This window comes from Neofelis nebulosa, chromosome 12, assembly GCF_028018385.1.
Source record: "Neofelis nebulosa isolate mNeoNeb1 chromosome 12, mNeoNeb1.pri, whole genome shotgun sequence".
Taxonomy (NCBI): domain Eukaryota; kingdom Metazoa; phylum Chordata; class Mammalia; order Carnivora; family Felidae; genus Neofelis; species Neofelis nebulosa.
The window spans coordinates 3,773,156-3,800,533 of record NC_080793.1 but is presented as its reverse complement, the minus strand read 5'-3'; the positions used below and the strand labels follow the sequence as shown (position 1 = coordinate 3,800,533).

Below are 27,378 nucleotides of genomic sequence, written 5' to 3'. Positions count from 1 at the left end.
TCACAGACACAGGGAGGCTCGTGCGACTCACAAGTCGGATCAGGCTAGTGTCAGGCTAGACCAGCCAGTCCTGGGCCTCCCGGTGTCACCTTTGCGTCCCTCCGGGCACATGACCACAGCCTTCGGGGGTGAGACCTGACCCCCCGTCTGCAGGTGGGAAAAGGCTCTCCCTGTGGGCTTTCCTGAGACCACAGCCTCGAGGTATCAGGACACAGCATGAGAACACGTCGCGCATTCGAAGGTCTCCAACCACGGGAGCTGAGTGGGGTGCTTCTCTAGAATGGGGGTGCCTGTGATACACACGGGGGTATCTGGGGGTCCCCTGGCCATCGGCCTGGCGTGGCTCCCCTCATGGGCATGTTCCCTGGAGACAAGGTCCCCGCCCCACACCTCTTCTCTTCCCCAACCCCTGTCACCTCCAGGGTCCACTCATCCTTTGACCCCCACGCGGGTGGTTAGTTACTGGGGGGCGGGGGACTGTGTTTCCATGCAATTGCGTGGACCTGTGCCCACTCGGGGATGCCCAGAGGAAAGGACCCCACACGGGATGGGTTCAGTGGTCCTCCAGGATGTTAGAGGCTCTCATTCCCTCGAAAACCCCCTGGGAAAGTGAAGCCCTGGCCTAGGACCTGAAACCTCCCCCAGCCCCTCTAGGCTCTGCTCACCTGGTGGGTCCCCGGCCAGTCCCTGCCTCTCCTGGCCTCAGTTTCCTGACTGTTCCATGAGCGCTTGGAGGAGGAGCTTCACCAGTCCGGCTAGAGTGGCCCCTGGCTCCCACCTTTGGGCAGGATGTGGCGCGGGAGCCTTGGGGGCAGGGAGGTGCTCCCACCAAAGGTCGAGGCAGGTGGAGCCTGGGCAGGTGCACCGGGACCACGGGACTGCGCGCACGGGACCACCTCGCGGCAGGAGCCCACGACACCTGGGTCGCACGTATCCGATCTCCGACGCCCGCTCAGTGACCCTCATATCCTCTTAGGCCTGGGCCCACGGCCACTCCACCCAGGCAGGGCGGCTGGACGCAGCGGGTATGGAGACACGGGGGCAAGAGGGAAACGAGACACACCCCCACCCTGCTGACCTGGCCCCCACACTCCACTCCGCTATTCATGCGGGCGCGTGGCTGAGCCAGGAGGAGGGGGAGGTGGACACCAGTCTAAGGGGGGAGGTCAGGCCGCCTTTCCTTCTTCCCCATCCCCTCCCCCTGCCTTCCTGAGAGCCCCCTCCGCCCACAAGCTTCCCCACTTCGGAAACCTTCACCTCCCTGCTTTCATCCCCCACACACCCACCGGAGGTGGGAGCCGCCGACCCCATCTGCAAAAAGAGCACCGAGGTCCCAGAAGCTGGCATAGAGCTTGCGTGTCACACGACTCTGACGTGGTCCCGCTGTGGGTGTGAGCCCGGGTCGCTCTGACCCGGAGCCTGGGCTTTGGCAGGACCCCGAGGAGGTGACCTCTGAAGCCAGCCTTAGAGATGAGGGTGTTCTGGATGGGAGCTATGGAGCGGGGCGGTGGGAGCAGGGGGCTCGAGGGGCAGGGATGGTGGGCTCCCTGGGGGAGGAAAACACTAGGGAGGGGGGAGGGGAACACCCCAGGGAGGGCATCTGGCCCAGTTCACTCGGGGCTCCGGACGTCAGGTAAGGAGTCGGGGGTCACCGCAGCTTGCCAGGTGCAGGGGACGTGACCAGGCAGTGTCGTCACAGCCACGGCATCCTAGATGTGGAGGGAGCTCGCGGGCTTGGTATTTGCCCCCAGGCAAGCATGGATTCCCAGGCACCGGCCTGGGAGGACGATGCTGCCTCGGTCTCCCCCTCTGTAGAGCAGAGCAGGTCGTCGCCTCCTCCCGGGGCTGGATTCCCCGGCAGGTCCAGAGATGGTCTCCTGTCAGAGGCGTTGTTCAAGTGAGGTCTGTACCCGGAGAGGTCTCGGAGAGGGGACCAAGGGACGTGCCCCCTGCCAGCTCGGCGGATGCTCTCGTCCAAGCTGCTGATCGTCACGTCCAGGCCGGCACCGGTGATGCGGTGTCGCCCGCCGGCTGGGGGGACAGGGGCAGTGAGGAGCTGTGCTTGCGGACCCTGAGAGACAGAGCTCGTGAGGGCCCAAGGCTGCCCCGGGGCGTGTGGTGGCTGAGGCTGAGCTGAAGCCCGATGTCTCTGGGAAGGACCGGGAGGACAGCCCAGGCCCTGGGGTCTCTGGCGGGGGGGGGGGGGACTGGGAGGACAGCCTGGGCCCTGGGGTCTCTGGGAGAGACTGGGAGGACAGCTTGAGCCTGGGGTCTCTGGGGGGGACCGGAAAGACAGTCCGGTCCCTGGGGTCCCTGGGGGTACTGGGAGGTCAGCCAGGGCATTGGGGTCTCCAGGAGGGACCGGGAGGACAACACAGGCCCTGGAGTCTCCGGGAGGGACTGGGAGGACATCCTGGGACCTGGGGCGCCTGGGGGGACCTGGAGGACAGCCTGGGCCCTGGGGTCTCTGGGGGGGGGGGACCGGGAGGACAGTCCAGGCCCTGAGGTCTCTGGGAAGGACAGGGTTCCAAACTGAGACTCACAAGCTGCCGAAGCAACTTCCTGCCGAGTTTTCAGTGAAACCGCCTCTCAGTGTATATGGTGAATTCGGGGGCTCACACATTCAAGTGCAGAGTCACAGCCAGTATAACCCGCTGACCCCCTACCATCGCCAGGGAAATAGTCACGGGGAAGAGCTCTCTGGGCTGGGGGAGCGCTCCTCCCATTTCTCCTGGCCTGGGGGGACCCCAGAGAACGTCTCCATTGTTCTCTTTCCCTCTGAGGGAGGAGCTGCCCCGAGCACCCCTGCACCCTGGGTGTCCCCGCCCCCGGGTCCCCACTGCTGAGAAAGAGGCCACAGTGACCTGTGTCCGGAGTCTGGTCGGCCACCGCTCCTGGGGCCATGCCAGGCCCTGGTGGCTGCATGGAAAGGCTGGATGGCTTTGGGGGCGGGGCCTCACTGGCGTCCCCTCTCCCCTTCCCCACTGCGGTCTGCGATCCGGGCCCTGTACGGGTGCTCCATCCGTCACCGGTACCTGCCTTGTTCCTGCCATGGGAGTGATCGCTCTGCATCACCCATTTCACAGAGCAGGAGAGTGAGGCCCAGAGAAGGGAGGCAGGTGTTTCTGGGCACAGGGCTGGTCAGCAGAGCGCTGGAATACCACCTCCAGAGCCCCCGCCAGCCCGGCAGGGACCCCCCGAGCCGAGGGCGAGCCTTCCCCTTCTGCCTGGCCACGCATTCTTCCCAGACCTCGACGGTGGCCTGTTCCTTTTGGCCACAGACATTGCTGGCCGAGCAGGAGGGAGTCCAGCTGGTAGGACAGGTGTAGATACAGGGCACAGGGACACCTGTGAGCTACCAGGAGCCACATTGTGGTCTCTGTCCCCGAGCCTGCCCGGCAGCCGGGGTCCAGGTGCCCTAGGGGTCAGCACACACCTGGGTCTGGGCTGAGCAGGAGGCCATGACCTCAAGGAGACTCCACTCGGCCCTCTCCTGGCTCCTGCCCGGTCTCACCTGTCCTCCTGAGGGGCTCCAGGGCCCGGATCCAGGCCCCTGATGGCTGCTCGGGCTCCAGCCGCGAAAGATGTAGAGCCTCTGGAGCCGCGGAGTTCTTGGGGCTGGAGGGAGAGCCGGCCACCGACGGGGCCTCGGCTGGGGAGGATGCGGGCCTCGTGGGATGAAGAAGGGGCCGGGACTCGGTCCCGGGGTCACGGCTCATGTATACAAAGGGCTGACATCACCGAGTGCCCGGGAGATGGCCAGTTACAGTAGCCCCCTGACACTTGGTCATCCTAGAGGTGGCCCCCGGCCTCCCCGGGCAGCTTGCCACCCTCTGACTGCTCACGGGGCTGCAGCCAGGCACAGGCTGGACCTCTGTCCAAGGTCCTGCCAGGAAGACAAGGCGGAAGGAGGAAAGGAGAAGGGCAAGGGGCAGACCGACTTCTCCCTGCCCTGAGTCGGCCTCCACTGCTGCCTCCAGGAGCCCTGGCCCAGCCATGTCCCAGGGTCCATGCACCTGGACCCTGGGGTGGAGTCTGCGGTCCAGGCCAGCTGGGTGGGATGGGTGTAGTCACTGGCCATCGTGTCCCCAGATGTCCAACCCACCTGGCCTCGCACCCTGAGGCCTGCCTGGATGGGGCGGGCATGCTTTTGGAGCTGAGGAGAGGTTCGGTTCCCAGAGCAGTTGGTGGAGGTGGGAACATGGGGGACCAGCCAGGTGGGGAGCGGTTGGATTCATGCACATCACCGGACCATCTGGATCATCTACAGGTGCTGGGTGCAGGTCCCTGGGCACACCTGGCCACCCCACGTCCCCGCCGGCCCTGGGGAGAGAGGCCTGGGTACCCGGGGCAGCTCCCCTCCATCTACCCCTGGGGTAAGCCTGGCCACACTGATGCACTTCCCCGTCTGACCCCCAGGGACAGAGGGACCCTGAGGAGAGGCAAGGACTGGCCTAGGACATGTGAGGTGTGCAGGGTCCAAGGAGCAGGGCTGGTCTCCAGTCCTAGGCCAGCCTCTATCCGCCCCCCCTCATGGGGATCCCCGTGGGAATGAGAGCCCCTGAGATGCTCAGGGGTCCCTATCCACCCCGTCCCTGTGAGGCTGTGACCTCTGGGCATCTCCAGAAAGGCACGTGCACACACACACACATTCTGACTGTCCAACTGGAGATCAGAGGGGAGTCCACACTGGGAGGGGGTGGGTAATACGGGGGAAAGAAGAGAACGGCTGGAGGCAGTGGGGCCATGGGGCAGGGACATCAGGATTCCTGGCAATAGCCCGGGACCCACAGCATAGGGAGGGACACATGCCGGCTGAGGTCAGGGGGTGTCCAAGGTGTCCAGGAGGATTGGCAGGAAGTAGGGAAGACGGGGTCTGGGGTCCTGTGTGTACCACGCTGGGCCCCTGGAGCTAGGAAGTGTGGACGGGGCTACAGCACAGAAGGACTCAGCTTTCTCCTCCTAAAATGGGCTGTGTAGACAGTGTCCCAAGTGTCCCACAGGCTCATAGACGACTCTATGTCCTGGGATCTTCATCCCTGGCCCTCTGTTCTCCCCTCCTGGGAAAACGCTTCCTACTCCCTCAGGGTCCTTCTGAGCAGAGGACAGCCTGGGGGCTTGGAGGACCGAAGACCAGGGTTTGCAGCACGTGGCCAAGCAGCGGACCCTGGTGTGGGGACCGAGGTCAACACCCTCCTTGTCGGAGCCCCGGGGCCTCATTAGGAGGGGCTTTCAAAGGCAGTGCCTTGGCGGGGGTGAGGAAGCCTTAGGATTGAACTGGGCACCAGGGCAGGAGAGGTGGAACGGGGGCCAAGGGAGGCTTGTGAAGTCCTCACATCGCCCCTGGAGCCCGCAGGTCCTGCCCCTGTGCCCCCCTAGGGCCAGGGAGGGCTGCTGCCTGGACTACACCCAAACAAACGTGTGTGTTTTGTTTTCTGGTTTCCAAGCCTGGGGCTGTCATGCCGGTGCTGACCACCAGGGGGCAGGCTGTGTCCACTGTGCTCAGTGAAGCCTCTGGAGGGGGAAGGGACGCTCAGGGGTCAAGCTGGGCGTCCCCTGCCCCCACCCCAACATGTACCTCTTACTATTAGTCTGCATGTCCACAGCGTGAGATGCTCAGAGGCAGGTGGGGACTCTGAGATCCTCTCTGGACGCATTCAGCCCCTGTACCTCTTACCCTGAGCAGGGGCTGTGTTGGGTCCGGGGGCCGGAGTCAAAGGTCCTGTGAGGTCCCAGCCCTCCAGGGCCACTCCGCCCCTCGTCTCAAAGCAAAGTGGTCTCTTCACTCAGGTTCCCTGGTGCCCGTTCAGGACAAGGATGCCTCCCGGTAAGAAAGAGGAGAGCCGGCGGGGCTCACCCAGCGCGGGGGCCCTGGCAGACAAGCCGGCACTCGGCCTGTGGGCCTCGGCCCTCTCCTGCCCCCACCGGCACCGTCTGCCCTCTGTCCGCTGACCCCCACCTCCCAGGAGATGAATCCAGCCCGAGGACCGCCTCGGGGTCGGCCTGGGAAGAGCTGGGTGGAAGGACAGGTGAGGGAAGACACAAGGGGAGTTCTCGACTCCCAAATCTGACGACCCAAGTCTGGGAGGCGAGAGGAAGATGGGAGGAAATGCAGGGTGTGCATTTGCACGTCTTCCTAAGAGTAGAGGTGGGTGGGTGACGCAGGGACTCGGGCAGAGACCTGGCACCTTCAAGGGAGCCGGGAGGAGGGTCCGAGAGAACCAGAGCAAACCCACAAAAGCACAGGGGCGGCGGGAGGTGCCGGAGACCTACGTGTGCGGGTCCTCCAGGGCCCCCACCCTTCGCTCTATGTGTGTGTGTGTGTGTGTGTGTGTGTGTGTGTGTGTGTGCTGTGGTTAAAAACCTTTGTGAATATGGCTTATGTGTCTTCTTAGGGTGAGGAGGGCCATGGGGACGGCGCTCCCCCTTGCTGGCTGTGGGTGAGAGGGACTCTTTTTTCCCACCTTATCTTTAATCCATTGTGATTCAATATCAAACGAGAAAAAGTCTATTTCAAAAAACCACAAACTACAAAAATGAATCTGTCCCATCTTAGAAAGTCGGTGCAGACCCAAAGGTATCTCTGGCGAGATTCCACTTGAAGGAAACCTCCAGAGTAGGTAACGGAACACGGAGAGAAAGCAGACTGGGGGTTCCCAGGGGCTGGCGGGGGCACGAATGGGGAGTGAGGGCTCCGGGTACACAGTGACCCTTGGGGACCGTGATATTCTGCAACAAAATTCTTTGGCATGGTTCACAGCGTTGTGAGCGTACCCAGTGCTCAGGAATCGCACAACGTAAAATAAATAAAACATTTTATTGAAGATTAATATAGATTATAACTAATGAATAAATAAAATAACAGCTAAAAGTAGAAGAGAAAAAGGATAAGGGAGAAGAGGAAGAGACATTTTGGTGGGAGGTCGGGCTCAGGGATTGGAGAATAAATTTGAAATAAAGTATCATAAACAAAAAATAAAAGAAAATAACAAAGGCACCCTGTATAGGTCTTCAGTCCCTTGATTTTTGGCCGACATCCATGTGGGAGCAAGGGCAGTGGCAGGGGCGGGGAGAAGGGCGATGGCAGGAACAGTGTTGGGAGCAGAAGCAGGAACAGTGGAACCAGCAGAAGCAGGACCCAGCTGACTCTGCTCAGGTGCCCGCTGTCCCCGCACAGGTCCCAGGTCGCCTGCTGGCAACCGGGTCCCTGCAGGAGTCGCTCCAGATACCACGCCTGCCTGCAGATACGCCGAGACCCCCGATACCGTTGGGCCGGGCTCTGGAGCCCACCCGGCTTTTGCTCCTGCGGCGGACTCTTGAGAAGGAAACAGAGTGACGGTTGCAGCGGCTCCAAGGCCTCAGGGTGAGAGGAGGGAAGGTCCCCCCCATGCCGGCCTCTCCAGGGGCCTTTGCAGACACACAACTCAACCCAGAGCCGCCCCGAAAAACCGCGGCCAGGAACCCACACCAGGACCTCTGCTCCCCTGCAGTCTGCAGCTGGGGCTCTCAGTCTCTGCTCCTGGCCCCACACCAGCCCCCAGGGGCTCCTCCCTGGGTTGCCCAGCACTTCCCAGGCCCCGAGCATCCCATCCCCCACCCCCAGCCTTCTCACCCTCGGGCTCTGACTCCGGGGACTCCAAGTACCGGTCCCAGGACCAGTGAACGAGGACCTTACAGCGGCGCCGGGGCGCTGAAGGAGGCCTTCCCAGGCCAAGTCCAGGCCCTGCTTCCCAAAACCTCTGTGCAGCCACTCTCTCCCCGGGTCCAGGGTGGCTCTCCTGGGCGACGGGGCACACGCACAACTCTGTAGGGCAGGTGAATCGGGATTCGGCCAGACGTTTCCCGATTTCATCGGTTGATTTCTGTAAAGACAGTGACCCGCGGACGGCCCGGAGACATCACAGCCCCACCCGGCCATCCTCAGTGTCCTTCCGCCCTCTCTCCCTGCTGCTCCCAGATCGGACACAGACCTGAGTGTGCACAGCCCTGCGCCTGGGACACAGTGACATCCACCATCAGGGCTCTGGATGAACCTTGGGGACAAGAGGGCCACCCGAGCACAACATGTCCCTGCCGTCCAGCCTTGACCGGGGTGTGAGCCTGACCCGCCCACCAGGCATCTGACCCCTTCATCAGCCTGCACCTGCTCAGGTGGGCCCTCCACACACGACCCTTCCTTCCACATGCACACACACACACACACACACACACACACACAAACAGGAGGGGACCTAGGGCCGCACAAGTCAGATCAGAGCGGTATTGGGCTGGACCGGCTGTCTCTGGGTCTCCTGAGTTACCTTTGGGTCCCTGCGAGCTAGAGACCTGAGGCGTCCAGTGCACGACCTGACCTACTGTCCATGGTCGGGAAGCGTCGCGGCCGCGGGCTCCCCTGAGCCGGTGGCCAAGGGACACGGGCACGCAACAGGAGAACAAGTTCGTCAGGCATAGGCGTCCCAACGAATGAGCCCAGTCGGGCGCTGTCTCCAGAACGTGGGTGCCTGGTGACCTGGGCTCTGAGTTCAATTGGGCTCTGTGACCAGGGAGGTGAGGTCACATCGTGGGGTCCCCTTACCCGGTTTCCTGCTCCTACAAGAGCCCCTCCCAGGCTGCAAAGGGCTCCGCTCCACCCCATGCCCTGTCCCTACAGTGACACCAACACAGCCCAGACACGTCCCCTCTTCTGTAAACTGGGCTGAGTAGACAGTGTCCCAAGGGTCCCACAGGCTCATAGATGAGTCTGTGTCTTGGTATCTTCATCCCTGGCCCTCTGATCTCCCCTCCTGGGAAAATGCTTCCTACTCCCTCAAGGTCCTTCTGAGCGGAGGGCAGCCTGGGGGCTTGGAGGACCGAGGACCTGGGTGTGCAGCACGTGGCCAAGCATGGACCCTGGTGTGGGGACCGAGGTCAAGATCCTCCCTGTTGGAGCCTCGGGTACTCATTAGGAAGTGGTTCCCCAGGCAGTGCCCTGGCTGGGCCGAGGAGGCCTCGTGAGGGACCTGAGCCCCGGGCTTGATGAAGGACATGGTCCACAAGGGAGGCTTCTGAGGGTTGTCACCTGGACCCTGGAGCCGACAGGCCCTGCTCCTGCAAGACACACAGAGACAGACAGAGTCCGAGGCAGAGACAGAGAATGGACCCAGGAGAGAGGAAACCAGAAATTCCATGAATTGGCCAGGAAATGACACCCGGTCATCATGTTCTAGCCCTTAGAACCCGGTCACACGGGCCATCCACCCGGGAGGGGAGGGTGGACAGAGGGATGTGGGACCAGGAATCGGGAAGGCTGGGAGCCACAGTGGGGACCGCCCAGCACCTAGGCCCAGACCAGGCAACGGGACCCGAGCCCAAATGCAATGAGCCCCTGGAGTGCGTGTCCGGTGGGCACAGGGTCTGAACGAGTTCACCTCCACCTCCCGCGGGGCCCGGGACCTAGGCAGGAGGGGTGGCTGTGCCTGGACCCGGAGCAGACCCAGGCCCGCGTGAGTGTGTTCCGTGCCAGGCCCACCCCTTCCTCATCCTTCCACGGCCACGTGTGCCCACGAGCCTCATGGGATAGCAGGCACGGGACGTGTCTACAGGTGGCTCCCTGATGGCGCCCCTACAAGTAGATGCCAGAAGGACCTCACTGTGCAGACGGGGAGACCGGGTGGCCCCAGGAGGCACAGGGTGTGTGCGGGGTCCCAGCACTGGTCAGGAGGAAAACCCAGGTCTGAACCCAGCTCTGTGGCCCCAAAGCCGCGGCCCCGGCTGCACCAGGCCTCGCGGGGACGTGTCTGGGCTGTGTTGGTGTCACTGTAGGGACAGGGCATGGGGTGGAGGGGAGCCCTTTGCAGCCTGGGAGGGGCTCTTGTAGGACCAGGAAGCTGGGTAAGGGGGCCACAGGAAGTGACCTCACCCCTCTGGTCACAGAGCCCAATTGAACTCACAACCCGGGTCACCAGGCACCCACCTTCTGGAGACAGCGCCTGACTGGGCTCATTCGTTGGGACACCTTTGCCTGACGAACATGTTCTCCTGTTGTGTGCCCGTGTCCCGTGGCTGCCGGCTCAGGGGAGCCTGTGGCCGCGACGCTTCCCGACCCTGGAGACAGTGGGTCAGGTCGTGCACTGGACGCCTCAGGTCTCTAGCTCGCAGGGACCCAAAGGTAACACAGGGAGACCCAGAGACAGCCAGTCCATCCCAACAGTGCTCTGATCTGACCTGTGCGGCCCCAGGTCCCCTCCCGTGTGTGTGTGTGTGTGTGTGTGTGCGCGTGGAAGGAGGGGTCGTGTGTGGAGGGCCCACCTGAGCAGGTGCAGGCTGATGAAGGGGTTAGATGCCTGGTGGGCGGGTCAGGCTCACACCCCAGTCAAGTCTGGAAGGCAGGGACAGGCTGTGCTGGGTGACCCTCTTGTCCCCAAGGTTCATCCAGAGCCCTGCTGGTGGATGTCACTGTGTCCCAGGGGTAGGTCTGTGCACATTCAGGTCTGTGTCCGATCTGGGAGCAGCGGGGAGAGAGGGCGGAAGGACATTGAGGATGGCTGGGCGGGGCTGTGATGTCTCCGGGCCGTCCGCGGGTCACTGTCTTTACAGAAATCAACCGATGAAATCGGGAGGCGACTGTCGGAATCCCGATTCACCTGACCTACAGAGTTGTGCGTGTGCCCCGTCGCCCAGGAGGGCCACCCTGGACCCGGGGAGAGAGTGGCCACACGGAGGTCTTGGGAAGCAGAGCCTGGAGATGGCCTGGGAAGGCCTCCTTCACCGCCCCGGCCCCCCCACAGGGTCCTGGTTCACGGGTCTTGGGACCAGGACCCGGAGCCCCCGGAGCCCCCGGAGTCAGAGCCCGAGGGTGAGAAGGCTGGGGTTGGAATATGTGGGTTCACAGGGCTGGGGGGTGCTGGGCCACCCAGGGAGGAACCCCCGGGGGCTGGTGTGGGGCCGGGAGCATAGACGCAGAGCCCCGGGCTGTGGACTGCAAGGGGGCAGAGGTCCTGGTGTGGGTTCCTGGCCGTGGCTTCTCGGGGAGGCTCTGGGGTGAGTTGTGTGTCCCAAAGGCCCCTGGAGAGGCTGGCGCTGGTGTGAGCTGGGACCTACCCTCCTCTCACCCTGACGCCTTGGAGCCACTGCAACCATCACTCTGTTTCCTTCTCAAGAGTCCGGGGCAGGAGCAGAAGCCGGTGAGGCTCCAGAGACCAACCCAACAGCATGGGGGCCTCGGGGGCTCTGCAGGCAGTGGTGGTGTCTGGGGCGACTCCTACAGGGGCCCGGGAGCCAGCAGGTGACCTGGGACCTGTGCAGGGACAGCGGGCACCTGAGCAGAGTCAGCTGGGTCCTGCTTCTGCTCCTGCTTCTCCTGGTTCCACTGTTCCTGCTTCTGCTCCCAACACTGTTCCTGCCACTGCCCTTCTCCCCGCCCCTGCCCCCGCCCCTGTCAACGCCCTTCTCCCTGCCCCTGCCCCCGCCCTTGCTCCCATATGGATGCCAGTCAGAAATCAAGGGCCTGAAGGCCTACACGGGGTGTTTATTTTACTTTATTTTTGTTATGTTTTATTTCAAATTTATTCTCTAATCCCTGACTCCGACCCTCCACCAGAATATCTCTTCCTCTTCTCCCTTATCCTTTTTCTCTTCTACTTTTTAGCTGTTACTTTATTTGTTCATTAATTATAATCTATGTTAATCTTCAATAAAAAGTTTTATTTATTTTACATTGTGCAATTCCTGAGCACTGGGTACGCTCACAACGCTGTGAACCACGCCACAGAATTTTGCTGCAGAACATCTCGGTCCCCAAGGGTCACCGTGTACCCCGAGCCCTCACTCCCGATTCGTCCCCCACCAGCCCCTGGGAACCCCCAGTCTGCTTTCTCTCCGTGTTCCGTTACCTACTCTGGAGGTTTCCTTTAAGTGGAATCTCACAAGGGATACCTTTGGGTCTGCACTGACTTTTCAGACAAGACAGATTCATTTTTGTACTTTGTGGCCGTTTGAAATAGACTTTTTCTCCTTTGACCTTGAAATCACAATGGATTAAGTATTAGGTAGGAAAAAAGAGGCCCCTTTGGTGACAATGGGCATGGTCTTGGGGTGGAGACCCCTGTGCGTGCTGTGACACCACAGCCTGAAGCCAGACAGGACACGGCTGGTCCTCCCGTGGCCCAAACAGAAACCGGGAGATGCGGAAGGCTGGACGGTCACACCACAGAGGGGAGAGCATCCCTCACGACCCAGGGCCAGAACGGTTCACAGGCCTCTGGGCCAAATATTGCTCCAAATCAGTGCGTTCCCCCGGATGGAGGCCAGACCCGTCCCAGTCCAAGGGGAGGCGACCCCCATGGGAGCAGGCGTCAGAGATGCGGGACGTCCCGGGGTGGACTCGGGCAAGTGAGACCCGAGGGAGGCAGCGCTGGTGGCCTTCAGACAGGCAGGTTTCTGGTCTGGGGACCGGCAGCCTAGGTGTCCACGTGAAGAAGCAGAGGCCCCAGCCGATCCCCAGCGAGAAGTCCTTGTCCTGCAGGGGACCTGCTGGCCCAATACAGGGAGAGCCCCCAGAGCCCGGAGTTGGCCCTTCCCCAGCCCCATGTGGGGCCCCAGGCAGGGTGGTCAGCTCTGCTCCCCAGAGTTCAGGGGGGGCCTCAGCGGGTGGTAGGGTCCCCCAGGAAGAGGGACCCCGAGCCCCAGGACACCAAGATGCACGCCTGCGGGTAAGACAATCCGAAGTCAAGAGATGGGCTTCCTGACCCAGGTCATCTTACCAGTGACCCAGGCCGTGCTATTAGCCTCGGTGTCCCCCTCTGTGACATGGGGATGTAACGGGCCTTCTAGATGGGTTGTCGCATTCCCTGAGAGATGAGGTGGAATCGTGGCCTGGTGCCTGGAGGACATAAAGGGCCACCTGGAAGGCTGCCCCAGAGTCCCCCAGGGCACAGGACTCCGGTAGCCCCTCTTTGGCCCCTGCCTGCCCACCCCCTTCTGGGAACACTCAGCGTTGTTTGCGGAGGAGTTGGAGACGATCCAGGAGGTCAACAGGTCCCACGTGGAGGAAGGTCAGCGCTGGAGGGACAGAAGGACGTGTCCCGTGCCCCCTTCCAGGGCCCGAGTTGTGACGCCCTCTGACCGGACCTCTGACCTGACCTGGTGTGGACCCTGCTTCTATGGTTTCCCTCCCTGCCTCCTTCCCTTCCTCCTTCCCTAATTCAGCTGGGGAACTCAGGTCCCTGCTGTGTGCTGAGCACCGTGAAATCTCCACTGAGCAGGACCCGATAGGTCCCCCACGTGGCATCTTCCTTTGCAGGGAGTGAATGTTCCTGGCCGTGTCCCCTCTGGCGAGTCTGGGAGGGAGGCCTCTGCTCACGTTCCCGACAAGGAAGCACGAGTCCAGAAGGTCCAGACGACCTGCCCCAAGTGCCAGCGTGTGGAGCCTGGACAGAGGGTGGTCCCTGGCAGAGGAGGACCTGGGCCCACGCAGCCCGGAGGAGGAGGGGGAGCACCGTGGCGGCCTGGCGCTCAAGTCCGCTGGGAGACGGTGTCTTACCCGGACCGGCCCTGTCCCCAGGGCATTCGGGGTACCTGCGCTCTCAGGTGGCAGGCTGGCCCCGGCTGGCAGGAGAGGAGGCGCCCCTGGGGCAGGACAGAGCCCTCAGGCAGAGAGGAGGGTCGCAGGTGCTCCCCCAGGGGCAGGTGGACTCGGGCGCCCTGAGGGGGCGTCACCGGGACAGCTTGCCTTGCCAGCCGCAGTTCCCCAAATCCAAGCACAAGACCCTAACAGCCTCTGCCCCACCCCCCAGAGCAGAAACCGCTTCTGTCCTTATCCCTTTGTGGATGCGTCCTTGCCTGCCCTCAGCACCCTGTCTGCTCCCCGCTGTGTGCACGCACCTGGATCCCAAAAGCGAGCCCCGGACCCCACCCAGGGCCTCTGGGCCACAGCCAGCAAGGGGGAGCGCCGTCCCCATGGCCCTCCTCACCCTAAGAAGACACGTAAGCCATATTCACCAAGGTTTTTAACTATCGTACACACACACACACACACACATAGAGTGAAGTGTGGGGGCCCTGGAGGACCCGCACACGTAGGTCTCCGGCACCTCCCGCCGCCCCTGTGCTTTTGTGGGTTTGCTCTGGTTCTCTCGGATCCTCCTCCCGGCTCCCTTGAAGGCGTCAGGTCTCCGCCCGAGTCCCTGGGTCACCCACCCACCTCTACTCTTAGGAAGACGTGCAAATGCACACCCTGAATTTCCTCCCATCTTCCTCTCGCCTCCCAGACTTGGGTCGTCAGATTTGGGAGTCGAGAACACCCCTTGTGTCTTCCCTCAACTGTCCTAACACCCAGCGCTTCCCAGGCCGTCCCCGAGGCGGTCCTCGGGCTGAATTCGTCTCCTGGGAGGTGGGGGTCAGCGGACAGAGGGCAGACGGTGCCGGTGGGGGCAGGAGAGGGCCGTGGTCCACAGGCCCAGTGCCGGCTTGTCTGCCAGGGCCCCCGGGCTGGGTGAGCCCCGCCGGCTCTCCTCTTTCTTGCCGGGAGGCATCCTTGTCCTGAACGGGCACCAGGGAACCTGAGTGAAGAGACCACTTTGCTTTGAGACGAGGGGCAGAGTGGCAACGGCTGCAGAGGACGTTGGCCTTGGATGGGGAAAGCGAGGCCGGCCACGCACTGCTGTCCCGTTCAGGTCCCTCTGCCACCCGAGTGCACCCTCAGCCGGAGGGGCTGGTTCCCGGCAGGCTGGCCGCGTCCCCCTGGAGCCCCCGGTCCCTCCTCTCTGCCTGAGGACTCTCTCCCGGAGACGGGATTCCGTCACACTTGTCTCTGGGGACCTGTGCTTCCTCACCTTGTCACCTGGCTGGCTGGTTCCCAGAGCAGAAACCTGCCCGTCTGAAGGCAACTAGCGCTGCCTCCCTGGGTTTCACTTGCCCGAGTCCCTCCCCGGGACGCCCCGCATCTCTGATGCCTGCTCTCACAGGGGTCGCCTCCCCTTGGACTGGGACGGGTCTGGCCTCCATCCCGGGGAATGCACTGATTTGGAGCATTATTTGGCCCAGAGGCCTGTGAACCGTTCTGGCCCTGGGTCGTGAGGGATGCTCTCCCCTCTGTGGTGTGACCGTCCAGCCTTCCGCATCTCCCGGTTTCTGTTTGGGCCACGGGAGGACTAGCCGTGTCCTCTCTCGTGTCAGGCTGTGGTGTCACGGCACAAACAGGGGTCTCCACCCCGAGACCGTGCCCATTGTCACTGAAGGGGCCTCTTTTAACCCACCTAATCTTGAATCCATTGTGATTTCAAGGTCAAAGGAGAAAAAGTCTATTTGAAAAGACCACAAAGTACGAAAATGAATCTGTCCCATATGAAAAGTCGGCGCAGACCCAAAGTATCTCTGGCGAGATTCCACTTGAAGGAAACCTCCAGAGTAGGTAACGGAACACGGAGAGAAAGCAGACTGGGGGTTCCCAGGGGCTGGCGGGGGCACGAATGGGGAGTGAGGGCTCCGGGTACACGGTGACCTTTGGGGACCGAATTATTCTGCAACAATTATCTGTGGCGTGGTTCACAGAATCGTGAGCATGCCCAGTGCTCAGGAATTGCACAATGTAAAATAAATAAAATTTTTATTGAAGATTAATGTGGATTTTAAACAAACCATGAACAAATAAAGTACCACCTAAAAAGTAGTGGAGAGAAAGGATAAGGGAGAAGAGGAAGACTCATTCTGGTGGGGGGGCGGAGACTGGGACTGGAGCAAGAATTAGAAATACAATAAACACCCCTCGAAGGCCTTCGGGCCCTTGATTTGTGGCCGGCATCCCTGCGGGAGCAAGGGCGGTGGCAGGAACGGTGTCGGGAGCAGAAGCAGGACCCAGCTGACTGTGCTCAGGTGCCCGCTGTCCCCGCACAGGTCCCAGGTTACTGCCCGGGGACTGCAGAGACAGAGACGCTCTGTCACCCGCCCCGGTGTCGGCTGGGCTCCCAGCTCCAGGGCCGTGACCCGCTCTGACACGTTCGCGGAGACAGAGCCAGCCAAAGGCCCAGACTAGAGCCGGCCCCGCATTCGCTCTCGCATCCCCTCCTGACGCAGAGCCGGTGCCCTCGACACGGCGAGACCCCCGCCAGCACCTGCTCCAGAGCCAGACCCGGCTCCCGCCTGCCTCGGCACCGCTTACGAGACACGGCCAGTGCCAGCTCCAGACCGGAGTCTTCCCGTCCTCATCCGGGAAGGCATTCTTTCTCTTTTCTTGGTTTGTTGCTTTTCACTAGTACGTGTATTGATGTCTTAAATGTAATATAAAATGGACTTTCTCGCTTTAATTTTTTGAACGTCTATTTTTGAGACAGAGAGAGACACAGAGTGCGAGCGGGGGAGGGGCAGAGAGGGAAGGAGACACAGAATCTGAAACAGGCTCCAGGCTCCACGCTGTCAGCACAGAGCCCGACGCGGGGCTCGAACTCACGAACCGTGAGATCATGATCTGAGCCGAGGTCGGACGTGGCACTGACTGAGCCCCCCAGGTGCCCCTCGACTTTCTCCTTTTGAACATTTAACATGGTACAAGTCCCTGACCTTAACTAGGCTTCCTCTGCCGGGCGCCATCACCGCTATCTAGTTCCAAACATCCCCATCACCCCAGGCAGAAAACCAGTCCCCGCCGAGGGTCAGGTGCTTGCTCTTGCCGACCCCCCGTGCTCCCCGGCAACCAGCGACGTGGCTCCCGTCACTATTTCTTTACTTCTCATTGTGAGTTTTTCACACGGGTGGGATCCTACAGCGTGTGGTATTTTGTGTCTGGTTTCTGCCACTTAGTATAACGTTTTCTAGTTCGCCTATGTCGGGGGCGCCTGGGAGGCTCAGTTGCTTACACATCAGACTCTTGACTGCAGCTCAGGACATGATCTCAGGGTCACGAAGTGGAACCCAGAGACGGGCTCTGTGCTGGGCGTGGACCCCGCTTCAGATTCTCTCTCCCTCTCCCTCTGCCCCTCACACTCTGTGTACGTTCTCTCTCTCTGAAGAAACAAACACCGAGTTCATCACACTGTAGCCCGTATCCACACTTCAGTCCTTTGTGCCCGAACGAATAAAGGGCTATTGTGAATGGTGCTGCTATGAGTATTTACGTACAGGCTTTCGTTAGAGCACCCGAACTCGATTCTTCTGGTTATACGATAGACAACTTGGGTGAAATGATACGCATACGCCCGACTCTTCGAGAACGTGCCAAACGTTCTGCTACAGAGGCTCCACCATTTTACGTCTCCCTCGGCTACGTAAGCGGGTTCCGAGTTCTCGAAATCCTCCCCAACAGGTGTGATGTCGGTGTATTCAGTAGAGCCCCTCCTTGTGGGTGTGGGAAGGCGGGTTACTGTGGTGGTGCGGTGTCGGGTTGCATTTCCTTTTCTTTGTATATTCCAGATGCAATACCCTTATCAGAATTACGGTGCGCCAACATTTCCTACCATTCTTTGGGTTTTCTTTACATTCGTTTGAGATTGTCAGGCATTCACAAAACGTTTTGGCAATGATGAAGTCCCGTGTGTCTCTTTTCTCCTTGGTTGCCTTGCCTCCGGTGCTACATTAGAGACACGACTGCCAAACCCAAGGGAATGAAGATTACCCTCTAAGTGCTCTTTATTGATTTCTGGGGCGTTAAGATTTTTGCCCTTGAGAAAATGTTTTCCTTATATTTGAGAGGGAGAGCATGAGTGGGCAAGCGGCGGTGGGGGGGAGGACAGAGGATCCGAAGCGGGGTCCATGATGATGGCAACGAGCCAGCTACAAGGCTCAAACTCCTGAACTGGGAGGTATGACGTGGGCTGACGTTGGATGACCCACTCACTGCCTGAACCACCCAGGTGCCCCTGGAGATCATTGTTTTCCGTGGTGTCAGGTAATGTTCTGAGTTCACGCTTTTCTGCGTGGAATCTGGTTTCCCAACACCGTTTGCGAATACTCCGTTTTTACCGCACGGAACGGTCTTGGCACCCATGTTCATAAACAAGTGACCATACCCGTACGGATTTATTCATTGATTCCCAGTTGGATTCCATTGATCCCTATGTGTTGGACTTCTCTGCCCATAGCTTGGTGAAAGTATTATAATCTCACACAGAATGTTTTTATTCCATGATATTTTGCCCGTAAGGTCATGGAATATATACACGTATTTTCCTTCTTGTCCATTCGAGAACTTTTAAATTATCCATCTTGTGTAGTAGCTGTGACCAAACTTCCATTACGCTGTGGAAATGAGGTGTTGGAAGAGGGCATCCTTCCCTTACTCACCATCATAAGGGGAGAACGGTCAGTGTTTAACCACTGAGAATGACACACATGTGAGTTTTTTCCTAAATACCCTTTGTCATAATGCAATCTCCTATTTCTATTTCATTGGCAGCACTTGTCATGAAAGGTTGTAGATTTTGTCAAAGCTCGTCCTGCAACGACGGATCCTTCTTGAACCGTGTTGGCCAAAGCACCAGTGAGAGCGTCAGGCTCTGGGGTTGGCTTTGTTGGAAAGCTCTTGGTACCGCTTCAGTCTCTGCACGTATTCCAGGTCTGCTCGTGGTTTCCATCTCTTCTGGAGTCAGTTCTGGTAGTTTGTGTGTGTCTCAGAATTGATGCGTTTCATCTCAGCCAATTTCCTGGTACGAAATTGTTCAGTTTTTGTCTATTCTGTCAATTTTGTAAATCTCTAGAAGAAAGAATGTTGTTTTCACCGATTTTCTCGAGGGCTCCTCTGTTTCCTCTATCGTTATAATTTCTTTCGATCTAAGATATTTAGGTTGCCTTTGATCTCTTTTCTAGTTACCCAGAGGAACCTTCTACCTGTTGTGGACACCAGCCATCCACAGGGCCACTGTCCAGGTTTGGGTTGTTGGGTAGATAAGCAACTACAGACAGGAGTGGATGAGGCTTCCAGGCAATTTCTACCTCAGCTGGCATCCCAGGCCACCCCTACACTGCAGCTGTGTCCAGGACCCCTCCTTTTGCCAGGCTGGGTGCCCAGCATCACGCTAACCTGGCTTCCCTGGACCACTCACAGCCTTAGGTCCCTTCTGCGCTCGGGGAACAAGAAGAACCATGAAGTGAGGCAGTGGTAGCAGGGGGCTCTGAGGGGCCAGGGATGGTGGGCTCCCTGGGGGAGGAAAACACTAGGGAGGGGGGAGGGGAACACACTGGGGGGGGCATCTGGACCAGTTCTCAGGGGGCTCCGGATGTCAGGTAAGGAGTCGGGGTCACCGCAGCTTGCCAGGTGCAGGTGCATGCTGATGCACTTCCCCATCTGATCCTCAGGGACAGTGGGGACACTGAGGTCAGGAGAGGCAAGGACTGGCCCAGGACATGCGAGGTGTGCAGGGTCTAAGGAGCAGGGCTGGTCTCCAGTCCTAGGCCAGCCTCTACCCCCACATGGCATTCCCCCTGGGAATGAGAGCCCCTGAGAGGCCGGGGCTTCCCTATCCACCCCGTCCTTGTGAGGCTGTGACCTCTGGGCATCTCCAGAAAGGCTCACACGCACAGAAACACACACACACGCTGACACTGACTGCCCAGCTGGGGATCAGAGGGGAGTCCACACTGGGAGGGGGTGGGTAATACGGGGGAAAGAAGAGAAAGGCTGGAGGCAGTGGGGCCATGGGGCAGGGACATCAGGATTTTTGGCAATAGCCCAGGACCCAGAGCATGGGGAGGAGGACATGCCGGCTGAGAGTCAGGAGGTCCCCAAGGTGTCCGGGGGGATTGCCAGGAACTAGAGGAGGATGTGGTCTGGGGTCCTGTGTCCAACACCTTGGGCCCCTGGAGCTAGGAAGTGCGGATGGGGCTACAGCACAGAAGGACTCAGCTTCCTCCTCCTAAACTGGGCTGCGTAGACAGTGTCCCAAGTGCCCCATAGGCTCATAGATGACTCTGTGTCCTGGGATCTTCATCCCTGGTCCTCTGTTCTCCCCTCCTGGGAAAACGCTTCCTACTCCCTCAAGGTCCTTCTGAGCAGAGGGCAGCCTGGGGGCTTGGAGGACCGAGGACCTGGGTGCGCAGCACGTGGCCAAGCATGGACCCTGGTGTGGGGACCGAGGTCAAGATCCTCCCTGTCGGAGCCTCGGGTCCTCATTAGGAAGTGGTTCCCCAGGCAGTGCCCTGGCTGGGCCGAGGAGGCCTCGTGAGGGAGCTGAGCACCGGGCCGGGAGAGGGACACGGGCCACAAGGGAGGCTTCTGAGGGTTGTCACCTGGACCCTGGAGCCCACAGGCCCTGCTCCTGCGAGACACACAGAGACAGACAGAGTCCGAGGCAGAGACAGAGAATGGACCCAGGAGAGAGGAAAGCAGAAATTCCATGCATCGGCCTGGAAATGACACCCAGTCATTATATACTAGCCCTTAAACCCGGTCACATGGGCAGCCCACCCGGGACGGGAGGGGTGACAGAGGGACGTGGGACCAGGATTCGGGAAGGCTGGGAGCCACAGTGGGGACCGCCCAGCAAGTAGGCCCAGACCAGGCACTGGGACCCGAGCCCAAATGTAATGGAGCCCCTGGCGTGCGTGTCCGGTGGGCACAGGGTGTGAACGAGTTCACCTCCACCTTCCCCCGGGCCTGGGACCCAGGCAGGAGGGGTGGCTGTGTCTGGACCCGGAGCAGACCTAGGCCCGCGTGAGTGTGTTCCGTGCCAGGCCCACCCCTTCCTCATCTTTCCACGGCCACGTGTGCCCACGAGCCTCATGGGATAGCAGGCACGGGACGTGTCTACGGTGTCTCCCTGATGGCGCCCCTACAAGTAGATGCCACAAGGACCCCACTGTGCAGACGGGGAGACCGGGGGACCCTAGGAGGCACGGGGTCTGTGCAGGGCCCCAGCACTGGTCAGGAGGAAATCCCAGGTCTGAACCCAGCGCTGTGGCCCCAAAGCCACGGCCCCGGCTGCACCAGGCCTCGCGGGAACATGTCTGGGCTGTGTTGGTGTCACTGTAGGGACAGGGCATGGGATGGAGGGGAGCCCTTTGCAGACTGGGAGGGGTCTTGTGGGAGCAGGAAGCCGGGTAAGGGGGCCCCAGGAAGTGACCTCACCTCCCTGGTAACAGAGCCCAACAGAACTCGGAACCCGGGTCACCAGGCACCCACGTTCTGGAGACAGCGCCCGACTGGGCTCATTCGTTGGGACACCTTCGCCTGACGAACATGTTCTCCTGTTGTGTGCCCGTGTCCGCCGGCTGCCGGCTCAGGGGAGCCCGAGGCTGCGATGCTTCCCGACCCTTGAGACAGTGGGTCAGGTCGTGCACAGGACGCCTCAGGTCTCTATCTCGCAGGGACCCAAAGGTAACACAGGGAGACCTAGAGACATCCAGTCCAGCCCGACACCACTCTGATCTGACCTGTGCGGCCCCATGCCCCCCGTGTGTGTGTGTGTGTGTGTGTGTGTGTGTGTGTGTCTGTGTGGAAGGAGGGGTCGTGTGTGGAGGGCCCACCTGAGCAGGGGCAGACTGATGAAGGGGTCAGATGCCTGGTGGGCGGGTCAGGCTCACATCCCCGTCAAGGGTCGATGGGAGGGACAGGGTCTGCTGGGGTGGTCCTCTTGTTCTGGAGGTTCATCACAAGCCCTGCTGGTGGATGTCACTGTGTCCCAGGGGCAGGTCTGTGCACATTCAGGTCTGTGTCCGATTTGGGAGCCACAGGTGGAGAGGGTGGAAGGACTGACTGTGAGGATGACTGGGGAGGGCTGTGATGTCTCTAGGCCGTCCGCGGGTCACTGTCTTTACAGAAATCAACCGATGAAATCGGGAAACGTCTGGCCGAATCCCGATTCACCTGCCCTACAGAGTTGTGCGTGTGCCCCGTCGCCCAGGAGGGCCACCCTGGACCCAGGGAGAGAGTGGCCACACGGAGGTCTCCGGAAGCAGAGCCTAGAGTTGGCCTGGGAAGGCCTCCTTCACCGCCCTGGCCCCTCCACAGGGTCCTGGTTCACCGGTCCTGGGATCAGGACTCGGAGCCCCCGGAGCCAGAGCCCGAGGGTGAGAAGGCTGGGGTGGCAGATGTGTGTTTATGGGACCAGGGCGGTGCTGGGCCTCCCAGGGAGAAGCCCCCAGGGGCTGGTGTGGGGCCGGGAGCAGAGACTGAGAGCCCAGGGCTGCGGCCTGCAAGAGGGCAGAGGTTCTGGTGTGGGTTCCTGGCCGCGGCTTCTCGGGGAGGCTCTGGGGTGAGTTGTGTCTCTGCAAAGGCCCCTGGAGAGGCCCGCGCTGGGTGGGGGGCCCGCGCTGGGTGGGTGGGGGACCATCCCTCCTCTCACCCTGAGGCCTTGGAGCCGCTGCAACCATCACTCTGTTTCCTTCTCAAGAGTCCGGGGCAGGAGCAGAAGCCGGTGCGGCTCCAGAGACCAACCCAACAGCATCGGGGTCCTCGGCGTCTCTGCAGGCAGGGGTGGAGTCTGGGGCGACTCCTGCTGGGGCCGGAGAGCCAGCAGGTGACCTGGGACCTGTGCTGGGACAGCGGGCACCTGAGCAGAGTCAGCTGGGTCCTGCTTCTGCTCCCGACACCGTTCCTGCCACCGCCCTTGCTCCCGCAGGGATGCCGGCCACAAATCAAGGGCCCGAAGGCCTTCGAGGGGTGTTTATTGTATTTCTAATTCTTGCTCCAATCCCAGTCTCCGCCCCCCCACCAGAATGAGTCTTCCTCTTCTCCCTTATCCTTTCTCTCCTCTACTTTGTAGCTGTTACTTTATTTGCTCATGGTTTGTTTAAAATCCACATTAATCTTCAATAAAAATTTTATTTTTTTTTATGTTGTGCAATTCCTGAGCACTGGGCATGCTCACGATTCTGTGAACCACGCCACAGAATATTGTTGCAGAATAATTCGGTCCCCAAAGGTCACCGTGTACCCGGAGCCCTCACTCCCCATTTGTGCCCCCGCCAGCCCCTGGGAACCCCCAGTCTGCTTTCTCTCCGTGTTCCGTTACCTACTCTGGAGGTTTCCTTCAAGTGGAATCTCGCCAGAGATACTTTGGGTCCGCACCGAACTTTCATATGGGACAGATTCATTTTCGTACTTTGTGGTCGTTTGAAATAGACTTTTTCTCCTTTGACCTTGAAATCACAATGGATTAAAGATTAGGTGGGTTAAAAGAGGCCCCTTCGGTGACAATGGGCACGGTCTCGGGGTGGAGACCCCTGTTTGTGCCGTGACACCACAGCCTGCCACGAGAGAGGACACGGCTGGTCCTCCCGTGGCCCAAACAGAAACCGGGAGATGCGGAAGGCTGGACGGTCACACCACAGGGGGGAGAGCATCCCTCACGACCCAAGGCCAGAACGTTTCACAGGCCTCTGGGCCAAATAATGCTCCAAATCCGTGCGTTACCTGGGATGGAGGCCAGACCCGTCCCAGTCCAAGGGGAGGCGACCTTCATGGGAGCAGGCGTCAGAGATGCGGGATGTCCCGGGGTGGGACTCGGGCAAGCGAGACCCCAGAGAGGCAGCGCTGGTGGCCTTCAGATGGGCAGGTTTCTGGCCTGGGGACCGGCACCCTAGGTATCCACGTGAGGAAGCAGAGGCCCCAGCCGATCCCCAGCGAGAAGTCCTCGTCCTGCAGGGGACCGGCTGGCCCAATACTGGGAGAGCCCCCAGAGCCCGGAGTCGGCCCTTCCCCAGCCCCATGTGGGGCCCCAGGCGCGTTGGTCAGCTCTGCTCCCCAGAGTTAAGTGGGGGCCCCCGGCAGGTGGTGGGGTTTCCCAGGAAGAGGGACCCCGTGCTCCAGGACGCCAAGATGCACGCCTGCGGGTAGGACAATCCAAAGTCAAGGAGATGGGCTTCCTGACCAGCTCGTCTTACTAGTGACCCAGGCTGTGCTATTAGCCTCGGTGTCCCCATCTGTGACATGGGGATGTAACGGGCCTTCTAGATGGGTGGGCACATTCCCTGAGACATGAGGTGGAATCGTGGCCTGGTGCCTGGAGGACATAAAGGGCCACCTGGAAGGCTGTCCCAGAGTCCCCCAGGGCACAGGATTCCGGTAGCCCCTCTTTGGCCCCTACCCACTGTCCCCCTTCTGGGAACACTCAGCGTTGTTTGCGGAGGAGTTGGAGACGATCCAGGAGGTCAACAGGTCCCACGTGGAGGAAGGTCAGTACTGGAGGGACAGAAGGACGTGTCCCGTGCCCCCTTCCAGGGCCCGAGTTGTGACGCCCTCTGACCAGACCTCTGACCTGATCTGGGGTAGACCCCACTTCTATGGTTTCCCTTCCCTCCCTCCTTCCCTTCCTCCTTCCCTAATTCAGCTGGGGAACTCAGGTCCCTGCTGTGTGCTGAGCACCATGACCTCTTCAGTGAGCACGACCCTACGGGGTCCCCCACGTGGCATCTTCCTTTGCAGGGTCTGAATCTTCCTGTGCCGTGTCCCCTCTGACGAGTCTGGGAGGAGGCCTCTGCACATGTGCCTGCAAGGAAGCACGAGTCCAGAAGGTCCAGACCACCTGCCCCAGGTCCCAGCCTGTGGAGCCTGAACGGAAAGGCGGCCCCAACCGCCTCAGTGGATGAGGGAGGCTGGACCTTCGTCCCTCCCAGCCTTCTCCAAAGTGCAAGGCCTTCTCTCCAGCCCAGGGTGAGCCTGCTGGGCACACAGGCCCCTCCGAACATGCCCTCGTTCACATGTGGGTCTGGGCCCCTTGCCCCACCCTCAGCTCCTCTGCCGGATGCAGGGGGAGCCCTCTCCTCTCCCTGGGTCTGCTCCTGGGGTCCCGGCCTGCTGGTCTCAGAGGAGCTTGCAGATTTGCTCCCCATGACCAGCGTGGGATCAGGGACAGGATGGGGGCTGTGGGTCGAGGCCTGGACTTAGCGAGTGCGGGACGATGGGATTTGGTAAAAGAATGACCTGCAGGTTCAGCTGGACTCCCGTAGACTGAGCAACCAGACTGCATACCCACTGGTCCCCCCTGAGCGCACAGGACAACAAGGAACAGAGGAGCAGAGACCCGGAGGGACAGGCTTGGCCCAGGGCTCACCTGCCCTTACGGTTTTAAACCTCACCTATATGGGGGCGGGCGTACGCTGTCCCGACGGTACCTAAGGCAGAAGCCCTGTGTGGCAAACACGGGACAGAGCTGCTCAGGGTGACACCGGGATGAGGCGTGGACTCCCCGAACGTCCACGGCCCCCTAGAGGCCCGACCCCCAATCCCAGAAGCACAGCTCGACGAGCCCATGAGGAACCCATCGCTTCTTTTTATAGCAGGGAACACCGAGGTTTTGTCCAAGGTCACCCAGAACTTGGAGGGCAGAGCCCGTGGCAGGTGGCCTGAGACCTGGCATCTGTCCACAGAGACACGTCTCCTGTTGTCGCCCAGTCCCGATACCGAGGCCCCGCGGGGCCTGACATGGATGTCTGGGTCTACCCTGAGCTCTCCAGAGCCGTCTGCTGGGCTCCCGGGAAAACGCTGGCCCTTGCTCCAGACAGAAGGTTCTGCCCTCTGGTAACAAATGGGAGGTGCATGCACTCACTGGGCTTGAGGCCCTGCCTCCACCTGCCCTTGGAGATGAAGGTCTGGGGAGCCCTGTTCCTGCTCCTTCCAGGGTGCTAACACATGCTCGACCACGTAGCCCCTCCTTCCTGGGAGACATTCCCGGGCCTCCTCCGGGATCTCAGGCGGAGGTCACAGCAAGGGATCAAGCGGGAGGATCTGGGTGGGAGGGAGGTTGAGGACGGAGTCTGGAGGCCAGGGCTCCCAGTCCAGCTTGGCCGCTAACCAGAAAAGGATCCCTAGCCATTCCCCCGGGGGTGCCGCCCCGTCCCCTTGGTGACGTCAACCCCTCTCCTGGAGTTACCAGTGGGGAGACCGACCAGCAGGAAGTTCTTCCTCCTCTGCCCGGAAGAGTCGAGACCAAGTTCACGGACAAATCGAGGGCCTTGTTTCCCTACACACCCGTGGGACACATGGGAAATCTAAGGACAGGCCAAGGGAACGGAGGCTTGCTTATCCGGGGTGGCTCGGGCATAGCCCCTCCACCGCGGGCCTCACTTGGCTTGGTCCTAAGCTGCTGGACGAGCCCGCTGATCCCAGCGAGACCACATGGCTGTCACCAGAATTCCTCAGTGAACCCCTCCCTGCTGCAGTCAGCTCCATGCGAGCAGGAACTAGGTTGGCTCATTGTTCTAAGTCCAAGTCCCCAGAACCTTCCCGCAATGTAGTGGACGTTTACCTTTCTCGAATAAGCAGATGAATTGATATGCGAAAGGTGCTGTCATTGACTGAAACCGCTTCTGTCCTTGTCCCTTTGTGGATGCGTCCATGCCTGCCCTCGGCACCCTGTCTGCTCCCCGCTGTGTGCCCGAACCTGGATCCCAAAAGCGAGCCCCGGACCCCACCCAGGAGGTGGTACGGCCTCTCACCCGTCAGCCAGCAAGGGGAGCGCCGTCCCCATGGCCCTCCTCACCCTAAGAAGACACGTAAGCCATATTCACCAAGGTTTTTAACCATTGTACACACTCACACACACACACACACACGCGCACACACACACACACAGAGCGAAGGGTGGGGGCCCTGGAGGACCCGCACACGTAGGTCTCCGGCACCTCCCGCCGCCCCTGTGCTTTTGTGGGTTTGCTCTGGTTCTCTCGGATCCTCCTCCCGGCTCCCTTGAAGGCGTCAGGTCTCCGCCCGAGTCCCTGGGTCACCCACCCACCTCTACTCTTAGGAAGACGTGCAAATGCACACCCTGCATTTCCTCCCATCTTCCTCTCGCCTCCCAGACTTGGGTCGTCAGATTTGGGAGTCGAGAACACCCCTTGTGTCTTCCCTCACCTGTCCTAACACCCAGATCTTCCCAGGCCGACCCCGAGGCGGTCCTCGGGCTGGATTTGTCTCCTGGGAGGTGGGGGTCAGCAGACAGAGGGCAGACGGTGCCGGTGGGGGCAGGAGAGGGCCGTGGTCCACAGGCCCAGTGCCGGCTTGTCTGCCAGGGCCCCCGGGCTGGGTGAGCCCCGCCGGCTCTCCTCTTTCTTACCGGGAGGCATCCTTGTCCTGAACGGGCACCAGGGAACCTGAGTGAAGAGACCACTTTGCTTGGAGACGAGGGGCGGTGTGGCAAGGGCTGCAGAAGACGTTGGCCTTGGATGGGGAAAGCGAGGCCGGCCACGCACTGCTGTCCCGTTCAGGTCCCTCTGGCACCTGGGTTCACCTGCAGCCGGAGGGGCTGGTTCCCGGCAGGCTTGCCACATCCCCCTGGAGCCCCTGGTCCCTCCTCTCTGCCTGAGGACTCTCTCCCAGACACGGGAGCCCATCACATCTGAACTGGGGACCTGTGCTTCCTCACCTTGTCACCTGGGCGGCCGGTCCCCAGACCAGAAACCTGCCCGTCTGAAGAGACCACCAATGCCTCCCTTGGGTCTCACTTGCCAGAGTCCCTCCCCGGGACGCCCCGCATC

At 60.7% G+C, this 27,378-nt stretch overlaps 1 long non-coding RNA gene across 1 annotated transcript in view; it reads right to left on the bottom strand.

The window, feature by feature from the left end:
* Window positions 1-6,803: 6,803 nt before the first annotated feature.
* LOC131491129 (uncharacterized) overlaps window positions 6,804-27,378 on the bottom strand; it is a 36,962-nt gene continuing 16,387 nt past the window's right edge. Inside the window, exons 2-3 of the long non-coding RNA XR_009251320.1 lie at window positions 7,613-7,862; window positions 6,804-7,315 (exon numbers count right to left, since the gene is read on the bottom strand). This is a non-coding gene — a long non-coding RNA (uncharacterized LOC131491129). The remainder of the gene's footprint in view (window positions 7,316-7,612; window positions 7,863-27,378) is intronic.